At 36.4% G+C, this 12,500-nt stretch overlaps 1 non-coding gene across 1 annotated transcript; it reads right to left on the bottom strand.

Annotated features, from left to right (window-relative positions):
* Window positions 1-6,722: 6,722 nt before the first annotated feature.
* LOC149132006 (U4 spliceosomal RNA) lies at window positions 6,723-6,858 on the bottom strand. The gene has a single exon (XR_016245131.1). It is a non-coding gene; the product is annotated as a U4 spliceosomal RNA (small nuclear RNA).
* Window positions 6,859-12,500: the final 5,642 nt, after the last annotated feature.

Here is a 12,500-nt window from a genome sequence, read left to right as displayed (position 1 = left end):
TATAGATATCTAGTATAGATATCTAGTATAGATATCTAGTATAGATATGTTGATATATTCATGGTGATATGCTGCAAACCAAGCTTTCTCCATTCACTACGACAACAGTGCGCTTTCGAGTTAATGGTCTCTTTATTTAATTCTTTCCTTCTTTCTTTCTTGCCTACTTGCTTTCTGTTACACTTTCCCACTCTATCTTCTCTCTCTCTCTCTCTCTCTCTCTCTCTCTCTCTCTCTCTCTCTCTCCTTTTCTCTCTCCTTTTCTCTGGATATATGTGTATCAATACAAATATATACATACGTACATATATATAGATATATATACACACACATACATATATATATATATATATATATATATATATATATATATATATATATATATATATATATATGTATGTATGTATGTATGTATGTATACGTATATATATGTATGTATATACATATATAAGCACACTTTATGTGTATCAATACAAATATATATATACGTACATATATATATATATATATATATATATATATATATATATATATATATATATATATATATATACACACATACATATATGTGTATATATATATATATATATATATATATATATATATATATATATATATAAACATATATAAACACTCACACACTCACGCACACACACTTTGGCTGTGTTTAATTACTGAAATCCTTAAATATTCTTTCACCACCATAACTGCGTAAATAAATATCCACGAGAATGTTGTCCAAGACAAATGTTGTAAGTCATTCAACTACTTGAAAGTTTTCGATTGACGTTACTTCATCAGTCCTTTCCTTATGCTGTGTTTTTGTTGTTTCTGTGGAAATTCCTGTCGTGTTTCTAGACGTGTGTGTTGTGCAAACACATCTAAATGTGTTGCATAATAAACCTTGTAGTCAGTTTAATTTCAGATGTGTTAAGTAAACATTGAATTCCAAGCAACCAAGTGTACATTAAAGTAATTTGTTTCACCTTTCTTCAGAAAACCATTCTCAATGACGGCTTCTTTGTTTTATTTGATTTCGCTTAAGATACAAAATATTCGAATAATAATAGTAACATAAACGATCCAGCAACTGACGGTTTATGAGTTCAAGCATGTTATTAGTCACTAGTTCACTCTCTGGTTAGGACACCTTTTACTACATATTCTTCAGTTACCTTAGCTTTTTTCTTTTAATGTGGTTTTCGGATATGTGCTGGCATCTCACGGAAAGTTACCCACGACAAATTGGTGTCTTAACTCGAAAACTTGTCACCCGTCTTCCATTAACTACTATTGAAATCAGGATTTATCATCGACCTCATGGTCTTTCGTAAAGTACAGGAGTGGTTGTGTGGTAAGAAGCTTGCTTCCCATCCGCATGGTTCCAGGTTCAGTCCCACTGCGTGGCAACTTCTACTATAGCTTCAGGTCGACCAAAGCTTTGTGAGTAGATTTGGTAGACGGAAACTGAAAGAAGCCCGTTGTGTATATATATATATATATATATATATATATATATATATATATATATATGTGGGGGGGGGGGTCTTTCTATCAATGTTTGTCCCCTACCACCGCTTGACAACCGGCGTTGGTGTATTTACATTTCCGTAACTTAGCGGTTCGGCAATAGAACTTCATAGAATGAGTACCAGGTTTAGAAATAAAATAAGTACTGGAGTGATCAGTTCGACTAAAATTTCTCAAGGCGGTGCCCCAGTATGGCCGCAATCTAATGACTAAAACAAGTAAAGGATACTCAAATCTCAGATCACATGGATATTCGAGGAGCAAAGTCCCCAACTTTATAGGCTTAATTCCCATCAAAACACCTTGGCATACCTACAACACTCAGAATCTCACTAAAGCACTATTATAAGAACAGAATCGCTTGTCTTCAGTTTAGGCCAATGGTTCTGAACTATTTTCTTTTTTTTACCTATCGACCCTTTTGATGACTATTCAATTTTGGTGGAACCCCACCCCATAGTCATTCGATGTTTAGAATCTAGTTTTATAGATACTTCTTTTAAAATTCCTATTTTGTTTCTTCACACGTTCCCTTGCAATAAATGCATCTAAAGCAGAATTTTTTTCAAGGACCCCTAAACTACTACTGTGCTTCCCCAATTCACTATTTTGCTTGTGTGGACCCCTAGAAATATCATATGCCCCTCCACACCTGGAGCCATATGGACCCCAGTTGAGAACCACAGGTTTAGACAAACGCTCCAGTGATGTGATACGAAATGTCGACCTATTGAATGGTAATCCGATACCATATCGATTTAAACCGCCAGTACACTTCTTTATTCATCATAAACTGGTAGAAACTGCTGGACTAAAAGTGAAGCAAACAATTAATCAAAATTCCAAGCAGTGTAGAGTGACTTCGACATATTTTATAGCTGCCACTCTTCAATCTCAACCATAACAATACAATTTAGCTTGTGGCAATCTAACTCTTTTCAACTCATTTGTTTGTTTTAACTCAACGCTGGTTTATTTCAGTTTCACATTGGCTCCGCTATGAATACGTAAGACAGACTTTTTATTTTTATTTTATTTCGACTTTAATTTGAAATGTTTAGCTAGCAATCGATCAGCTGTCAGCTTTTCATTACTTGCCCTTCCTTCTTGTTTTTCTTTCTTATTTTTTCCTTATTATTATGGTCTAGCCGTCCTTTGTAGAACCTACTGGAAAATATTTCTACTGTTCGTCAACCACTGTTCATTTTAATTGCTCCATTATCCGTGTGGATACATTGTTTATGGAAACTTGTTATCTTATACATTCATAATATAATTATATTTGGTTTCGTGATTTGTAGTTTATTCCAGCCGCCATTGACTGACTGTGTAATCATATAGAGACACTTAAAGGGCAAAAGAAATACTTTAACGAAATTTGTAATGAAATAATGCGAGGGGGGGGGGGTTGGCTGGGGGGGATGCTAGTGGTATATATTTTCAGTGCTTGTGAAACCTAATTAAGACCGCCTTACTTTATTACTGATCTCTTTCTTTCTCGGTTTCTAACTGCTAAGCGCGCGTGTGTGTGCGTGCGTGCGTGCGTGCGTGTATGTGTGTGTGTGTGTGTGTGTGCGTGCGTGTGTGTGTGTGTGTGTGCGTGCGTGTGTGCGTGTGTGTGTGTATGTATGTGTGTGTGTGTGCGTGCGTGTGTGCGTGTATGTGTGTATGTGTGCGCGCGCGCGCGTGTGCGTGTGTGTGTGTGTGTGTATGTGTGTGTATGCGCGTGTGTGTGCATATCTAAAGATCCAAAGAGTTGGCGCTTATGTCCTGTTTATATAGCGTTAAGCTGATCAAACAAAATTTCCTCGGGACTGGGCGGTAGCCTATAGTCGATACCCACCTTCCTCCGAGCAACTATACTCTAATTTTCTAGCTGAATAAAACTGAAATATGTGAGCAGAAATAATTGTATGGTTGAAAGACAAAACGTCACACAAATCATATTTTGTGAAAGCATATACTACTTAGATTTTATTCATTTATACATACATACCTGCATGCATGCATGCATGGATATATGTAAATATGTATGTACGTCATTATTCAGTTTATTTTAAGATTTCTTGCCAATATAGAAAGAACCGGTTTCTAACCTAGACCCAAGGTTCCTTCATTGGAATTTCAACATCAACAACAGAGTATGTATGTATGTGCAGATTTGTATGTTTTATGTATACATTGTATGTATGTATGTATGTATGTATGTATGTATAATGTATACACACATATATATCGTGGTATATGCTTATATACTTACATATATATATGTATATGCACGAGGTCTGATCATTAAGTTTCCGGACTGTTGTCATAGTAATGAAGCGAAAGTACGCATAGTAAAGCCGCTTGGCACAGATTGACCTTGAACTCAGTTGTGCATGCGCACTAAGTTTAACGTTCTAGCTTACTATTGCTGCTTACAGCAGTGCTTTGAAGGAAGGTGTGTAGTATGTGATCATTGCATTGTCCATGACAGAGAAAGTTGTCATGGTGATACCTGCTCAGAAGCCTACGTAAAGTTGCAGAAAGTGTATTGAGAGGAATATATGAGCCGCACACAAATGTACGAGTGGTTCAGACGTTTCCAAGATGGCCGAAAAAAATGTCGATAGTGACGAATATTCTGAGAGACACGCAACCAGCAGAACTGAGAAAAATATCGCAGATGCGCCAGCAGCTGTGACGGGAAATCGTCGAATCACCATCCATGACTTATCAGAGGATGTGCAGAATGGTTATGGTTCAGTTCAGTCCATGATCACTGAAGATATATATCATCCGGGGAATTATTTTTTAAAAAATCGACTAGTGATAATATCATTGTTTTAATGATAAACTTGCAATAATTATCTCTGGTGTGGCCCCGGATTAGGCTTTGACCAAAAGCATCTCAACTGTGATTAACCCAAATTATTAAGATGCAGTGGAAGACGACGATGAGCTAGCAGAATCGTTAGCACGCCGGACAAAATGCTTTGCAACATTTCGTCTGTCTTTCACTGGGATCGATATAATCGACCGACCCACTCCCACGAAATTGCCGACGTTGGGCCAAAATTTAAAGCCATTATTAAGATGTAGAGTAGCTTTCTCTACAAATAGCGTTTCAGTATCTAGATATCTGGAATCAGTTGCTGATACGATTATATTTTTCGGACAATTAAACACATTAGTATATGTTAAAAGAATATTCCAGAATGTTATTCAAGGGAGGGAGAGATGACTGCTCTTTCAAGCGAGTGGAATTGAGTTATCGCCGCGGTCTCCTCCATTTCCTCGTGATTCTTGTCATTGTTGTAAGAAACTATTTATTCAGTTTTATAGTTTCAGGCAACTAGTAAAAAAAGACAAAACAACAAAACAACAAAACAAAAAACTCTATAACTGTGTTATAGAAGAAAGAATATTATTGATAAATCAATATCCGTATGTGTTTCATTCTTTTGGTTATGAAAATATTTTTCTATATTTAGGGAATATGCAAAGGGGGTATATTCATTTCTAGCTTTCCTCATACCATTCAGAGAGACTAAGTGTTGTGAAATAACTTCTGTTAAGGATTGACATTTCACCACGGTCTCGTTGATTACCAATAAATCGATAGAGGAGGAAAGAATTGTGAGACCATCGGAGAAAAAGCTTTGCGGTATTTAAAACGCCATTTTACGTTCTGACTTCAAATCTTGCCGAGGTCAAATTTGCCTTTAATCTTCTCGGGGGTCGATAAAATAACGTACTACTCAAGTACTTTAGTCGATGTAGTTGACTAATTCCCTCCTATGAAAACTATTCGCATTGTGCTTAAATTAGAAACTATTATGATGGTAGAGAGTAACGTGGTGAGCTGGCAGAATCGTTAGCACGCCGGGGGGAAATGGTTAGCGGTATTTCGTCCGTCTTTACGTTATGAGTTCAAATTCCGCCGAGGTCGACTTTGCCTTTCATCCTTTCGGAGTCGATAAAATAAGTACCATTTGAGTACTGGAGTCGATGCAATCGACTTATAACCCTCCCCCAAATTTCAGGCCTTGTGCTTATGGTAGAAAGGATTACTGTTGTTGTTACTGTAGTCGTCGTCGTTGTTGTTTCTGATGTCTGATGTGAAAAATTTTGCTCCGATTTTCATTGATGGTTTTCAAGTATAATTGAAAGTAACTTTCATTTTGGATTTCATTTCACACAAGGATCTTTACACAAGGACCATTTTGGAAGGTCTATCCTTTAACTGGATTAAACAACAATCACCGTTTTAAAAAATATTTTCGTTTTATATTACTGCCTAGCACTAAAAATATAATCGATTCTTCCTCGGAAGGAATACGACAGCCAGAAAGATTATATTAAACAAAGCAAAATAACCACCATAAGGAATGTTAAAAATATTAATAAACTTACAAACAAGTAGTATGAAGAACTCATCTCTTATGTAGTGACACCTACACCCACTGAAGGGGAATCAATCCCCTCCCCAATCAAAATGAAATTTACTGCGCTTATACAAAATTTGCATGGATTTCCTGATGTTGTACGGATCAAGAAGAAAATAGAATCACATTTTAAAAAGCACAAAAGAGACTTGATACTAGTACAAATTTTGGATAGACACTATATGTCCAACTATTCAAAGCATCCGTATTCGACTAATACTTCTTTTATTAACATCGGAAGAATGAAAGGCAAAAATCGACAGGCAAAAGTCGACCTAGGCAAGACTTGAGCTTAAAACATAAAGAAACGCTATAAAATTACAAGGACTTTTGTCCGATATTCTACGGATTATTTTAGTTGGTTTTACTGTTTTTAGAGAGCAGTTCGTTGTTGGTATGTAATAGAATGATTCTTCATAAATTTTTAAGCATCTAAATATAAAAGAGGAACAAATTAATATTTCATAAAATGTGAGCACTTTTTTGCTAGAGGTAGCTGTTGTCAGATAATCCAGTAATTACTTGAAATTTCATTAGTTTAAACCTAGCTTTTAAGAAAATGATGCATTCGTTAAAATTAACTGTACTGCGATTCCTTGCACGAGTTTTAAGATGTTTTTATCCTGCAGCACCAATTTTCAGGTTGTTAGACTGGACTATTTCGGAGCTAAGTGACTTATTCACAGAAAAAATTCTTCATCAGTGACAAGATACACAGTTTAGTTATCAACTCGGCCATTTTTGCTCTCTTCAAAACAATACAAATAAACGTTTAGTCAAATTGAAACTCTACGGGGAAATTCCGAGATGGTCTTAAGTGATAAATAGTTTTCAACAAGCAATAACCATGCTTCAGATAACCCTCACTGGCTATGGTAACGCCTCTTAACCGACGAATAGTGATAGAAAAAGTTGGCAAAGCGGAATAAATTATTTTATCTCGCGGAAGAGAAGTCTAATATCAATAGACAACTCTTCTGAAATTCAAATTTGGTTCAGTTGGTTCCGCTTATTTGCATACCATCATAGTTTTAATTGTATAACTTCGCAAAATGACGAACTGTTCACATAAAAGCTACGTGAAACTGGCCGGTTAATTACATTTTTTTTTTTTTTTTGATTTTAAGTAAAAAAAAAAGGCTCAGAATGAAAAATTAATCTTTTAATTGCTTTAACATTAATAAAGTCACCGAGGGCGGTGACATGGCAAGAATCGTTAGCAACATTTCCACCGTCTTTGCGTTCTGAGTTCAAATTCCGCAGAGGTCGACCTTACCTTTCGGGGTTGATAAAATAAGTATCAGTTAAATTCTGGGGTTGATATAATCGAGTTACCCACCACCACACCTTAAATTGCTGACCTTGTGCCAAAGTTTGGAATCAATATTAATAAAGTCATTGAGACAGATTTTATTTCACAATGACCTGAAATGGCAATAATCAATTCTATATGTTTACAAACCGATGTCAAAAGAGGGCACTATCTAAATTACTCGTATCTGTTCAATAAATTAAGGTCTGTCAAAGTTCAAATTCTGGTGTATTTTTTTATCTTACATTTAAATGCGTAATAACATTTTTCCAATAGATAAATCATCATTGTAAAAATATAGTTTTTAATCAAGAGCTCTACTGGTGCTGTTTTCTTGCTTTTATTATTGATTACATTAATTGCAGTGGAAACGCAATGGCCCAGTGGTTAGGGCAGCGGACTCGCGGTCATAGGATCGCGGTTTCGATTCCCAGAGTGGGCGTTGTGAGTGTTTATTGAGCGAAAACACCTAAAGCTCCACGAGGCTCCGGCAGGGGATGGTGGAGAACCCTGCTGTACTCTTTCACCACAACTTTCTCTCACACTTACTTCCTGTTTCTGTTGTACCTGTATTTCAAAGGGTCAGCCTTGTCACACTGTGTTACGCTGAATATCCCCGAGAACTACGTTAAGGGTACACGTGTCTGTGGAGTGCTCAGCCACTTGCACGTTAATTTCACGAGCAGGCTGTTCCGTTGATCGGATCAACTGGAACCCTCGACGTCGTAAGCGACGGAGTGCCAACAACAACAACAACTAGTGCTGTTTTGTTGCTTTTATTATCGATTACATTAATTGCAACTGACCCAAATATTATTTTATACATATTTAATGTTCCTAGTCGTTATCATTCCTAGATACAAAGTACGTGAAAGTCATTGCCAGGAGATATCAATTTAAGGAAAGTTGTGTAACTCAAAAACATCAAGCGTTAGAAAGCCTGATAGGTATAAGTAAAATTACCATCTTGATAAAAATAGATTGGACTGAGTAAATGTGTACGCAACATGCACTCGAAGTAAACTAGGCTTGCTCTTGCTTATTTTATAATCCGTATATAACGCAGTTATAACATTTTACTACCCATAGTATATTATTTCATTCTTTTACTTGTTTCACTTATTTGACTGCCGCCATACTGGAGCGCCGCCTTGAAGGATTTTAGTCGAACAAATCGACCCCGGGACTGATTTCTTAAGCCTATAATTTATTCTATCGGTGTCTTTTGCCTAACTCACAAAGTTATGGAGATGTAAACATACCACTACCGGTTGTCAGGCGGTGTTGGAGGGAAAACACACACACACACACTCACATATAATGTATAACGAAGTCCTTCGTGTGTGTGTGTATATATATATATATATATATATATATATATATATATATATATATATACATATATGAGCTATTAAAGAAACCAGGCGCACGAACCTGGTTAATAAGTCGTGCGGGTAGCAGTCTACAAGGTGCAAGAACTGCTTTATTAAAAATATAACTAAAATAAAATAACTATAAACAATCGAAATAATCACAGATGTTCTTCAGTGTCCCTTTCATGTTGTCACAATAAAAAATTATCAATCCCTATGACAAACAAGCGAGTCATCTCATGACAGATAAAGAAGGCATTCTTCTGTGACTTCAAAGCAATTTGATTATAGATCGTTGACAAAATGAATAAGGCATGTAATATTCAAGAGTGGCTGTATCATTATCTCTTAACGCAAAGTTACAGATAAATATTGACTTTGTTCACAATAGAAGGTCATCTCATCCACTATGGTCCTTTCCACAGTATATACAATACACAAAATATCTTACATTATCTTACGATCGCGTAGCCTTTAGAAACATTTGTTTGAGATTTACTGGCGAATGAAAATACAATTAACAAGATTAACGGTATGTCGACAACCTCAGCTGTCAATCAGCTACATAGTAAGTGATTGACCAAACAACAGCGATGGTGTTATATCCTGTTGACGGATCGTGGTAATACAAAGTACCACCGCTGAATTTGTGATTTCATATTCTGTTGGTAATTCCTCAAACCAAAATATAAAGAAACCACACGCACATACTCCCAAAGCTGCTCTGTTCAGAGAAAGGTTTGGGTTAAGGGGCTCCCCCCCCCCAAAAAAAAATATTACTAAAGCGGAACCTTCTGAAAACGATGATAAAATCATTGAGTTTTGCAGGTATGTGATTAATATAGGAAAAGAAAATAATTTTGAACTTAAACTGAGAGCAAATATGGACGAAGTCAATCTGCTATTTTAAGTACCATCTATAAAACAGAAATGCTAAATCTGTCACTATTAAAACATGTGACCATTCAAAAGCACACGACACACTTGTTTTAACATAACGCGTTGATGGTACAAAACTACGACCATTTCTGATTTTTAAATGAAAGGTATAAACTGAAGGAAGTATACAAAGCGGAAGTTGTGAACATGTCCATCAAGAACATCATCCAGCACTCCAGATAGTAACCCAGGATTTCTGAGAGCCCGTGCTATTGCTAGACAGTCGTCGAACCAACACTGGGTTCGTTCGTCCTTTTAACAAGTCTTGCTTTTAGGCCGGCTAGGTTTCTAGCAACCCTCCTCACCAGGCTGGTGAGGTGCCAATTTAGTTGCCGACAATCCATGCAACAGGCTGTACCGGATTCCATGTAACAAGTAGCCTTCATGAGAGACTTACAAGTGGCCTGGCAAACATATATACACATGCGTGCATGCATCTATCTGTCTATTTTCATTTCTGTCGGCCTGTCTGTCCCTTTCTATCTATCTATCTATCTATCTATCTATCTATCTATCTATCTATCTATCTATTTAGCTGTTTGTCTGTCTGTCTATCTATCAAGCTATCTAGCTAGCTATCTGTCTGTCTGTCGCTTTGTCTGTGTGTGTGTGTGTGTATGTATGTATGTATGTATGTATGTACGTATGCATGCATTTATGTGTGTACGTATGCGTTTATCTATCTATTTGTCGGTCTGTCTATCTATCTATCTATTATCTTTCTGTCTGCCTGTTTGTCTGTCGTTTTGTCTGTCTGTCTGTCTATCTATCTATATGTCTGTCAATCTGTCAGTCTGTCAGTCTGTCTGTTTGTTTGCCTGTCTGTCTATCTGTCTGTTTGTCTGTTTGTCTGTTTGTCTGTTTGTCTGTCTGTCTGTGTGTATGTATGTATGTACACAAATGATCGGGGCTTACGATCTCTGTGAGATAAATAACCGCCAAGTGACACAGATATTTACATGCTTTTATGAGGTATTTAAAATGTACTTAATATTTAAAACTATGGAAGAAAACATAAAACAAAAAGCGCCAAAAATGAACAAAACAAAAATTTCTTTTATCGCTAAAGATTCAGGCAGTTCCCATTTATGATATAAACTATTTCATCATGATATTTCATATTGTTACCGGTTCTATTATAAAGATAGTCAGAGTTTAATGGCTTTCTTATTCTTATTTTCCAAGCAAACGGAAACGACAAAAACAAATTTCCGGCCATTTTGACGGGACTAATGACAATTCAAAAGAAAAGATATACAGACATACTTTTATTGTTCAGTTCCGGAAATTACTTTAGCTGTCATGAAACACACAACTCAATATACGACACTTTCGGGGTTAATTTTCACTTCATGTCTCCTAAACATTTTAGCAAAATAAATATACATACAAACAAAAACATGATGAAAACACTTCTTCCTCTACATTAGAGAACACTTTTCTTCCTTTCTATTAATGTGCAGCAAAAAGAACTGACTTAATTCCTCAATTTGTGACAAGCAAATCCAAGGACTCACTTTCCGCAAATAATCAATAATGGTCATCTAAAAATAAATGTTTTATAATAAGTATATAAAAGAACTTCTCAAAAGGGAAAGGGTTAGAGCCGAATGAACCGACTACTAATATTTCAACATCGTTTTTGTCATGCGGGGAACTGGCAGAATCGTTTGCATGCCGGACGAAGTGCTTAGCGGCATTTAGTCCGTCTTTATGTTCTGAGTTCGAATGCCGCCGGAGTCGACTTCGCCTTTCATCCTTCCGAGGTCGACTTTGCCTTTCATTCGACCGAAGTCGATAAAATAAGTACCAGTTGAACACTAGAGCCGATGCAATCGACTTACCCTGAGACTGATGGCCTTGTGCCAAAATTTGAAACCAATATATTATCGTTGGTTATATCTCCAACAGCAACGCACTGAAAAGAATAAATACATTAAAAATGTCATGAAATATCTTGAATATCGGGCTTGCTGGTCGCTCACTAGATATTCGACCAATGATTTCCAAGCCATAGGTCTATTTGAATCGAGCTGCTTGTGGCGACATATCCATAACTATTACTATTACAGCAAAAATTACTGATATCTGACATAGCCACAAGGTGAGTGAACGATCGATTGTATAGGTCTCTGTACTTGGCTGGTATTTATTATATCAATTCCGGAATGATAAAGGTCCATGTCGATGGCCGCGAAGGAAAATCAAACTTAGAACATCGTGTCATGAATTTCGAATTCTTCTACTTCACGGAAAACAAATATAACTTATGCTTGTCTACTGGACGAGGAAGCCTTTACATAGTTGCTTGGCATGCTAGAGATAGCAACTAAATTACCCTAGTATCTCGTCCTGCCTGGTGCTTGTTGGCTCACGACGCCAGAGCCTATCGGAGTTAGGGAGGTTCTTTATGCTAAGAGTACAAAACTCTCCATCGAACTGCATGTGGCTGACAGGCATTTTTAGTTGAATGTACGGAAGCAAACTGAAAGAAATACCTTACTCAAGCACACAACAAACTACTGAGTCCAGAAATCGATTCCACCACTACAAACCGTTAGCCCAAGGTCTTAACCACTAAGCCAGACATCTCCAAACAAGGAAGATCATATTGGCTAATGCAACTTAAATAATAATTAAAAAATCTACAAATCAGATTGGATATTCAGGGCTGGAATGCATTTTATCAAAGTCTGCTGGATCATGATTGATCCGGGGTTAGATAATAGCAGCTATCAAAACAACATGTTGTCTCTTCAGATGAAATGTACTTGTTCTTTTTTCTCGAAATAGATTCTCTATCCGAATTTATTTCCCTGTAAAGTATATTTAATGACAATAAATAAATAAATAAATGAATAAATAAATGAATAAATAAATAAATAAAAAGTGACCCAAATGAAACGTTCGGTAACT

This window comes from Octopus bimaculoides, chromosome 18 (genome assembly GCF_046866305.1).
Source record: "Octopus bimaculoides isolate indiv1 chromosome 18, ASM4686630v1, whole genome shotgun sequence".
Taxonomy (NCBI): domain Eukaryota; kingdom Metazoa; phylum Mollusca; class Cephalopoda; order Octopoda; family Octopodidae; genus Octopus; species Octopus bimaculoides.
This window is presented reverse-complemented; position numbering and strand designations above follow the sequence as displayed.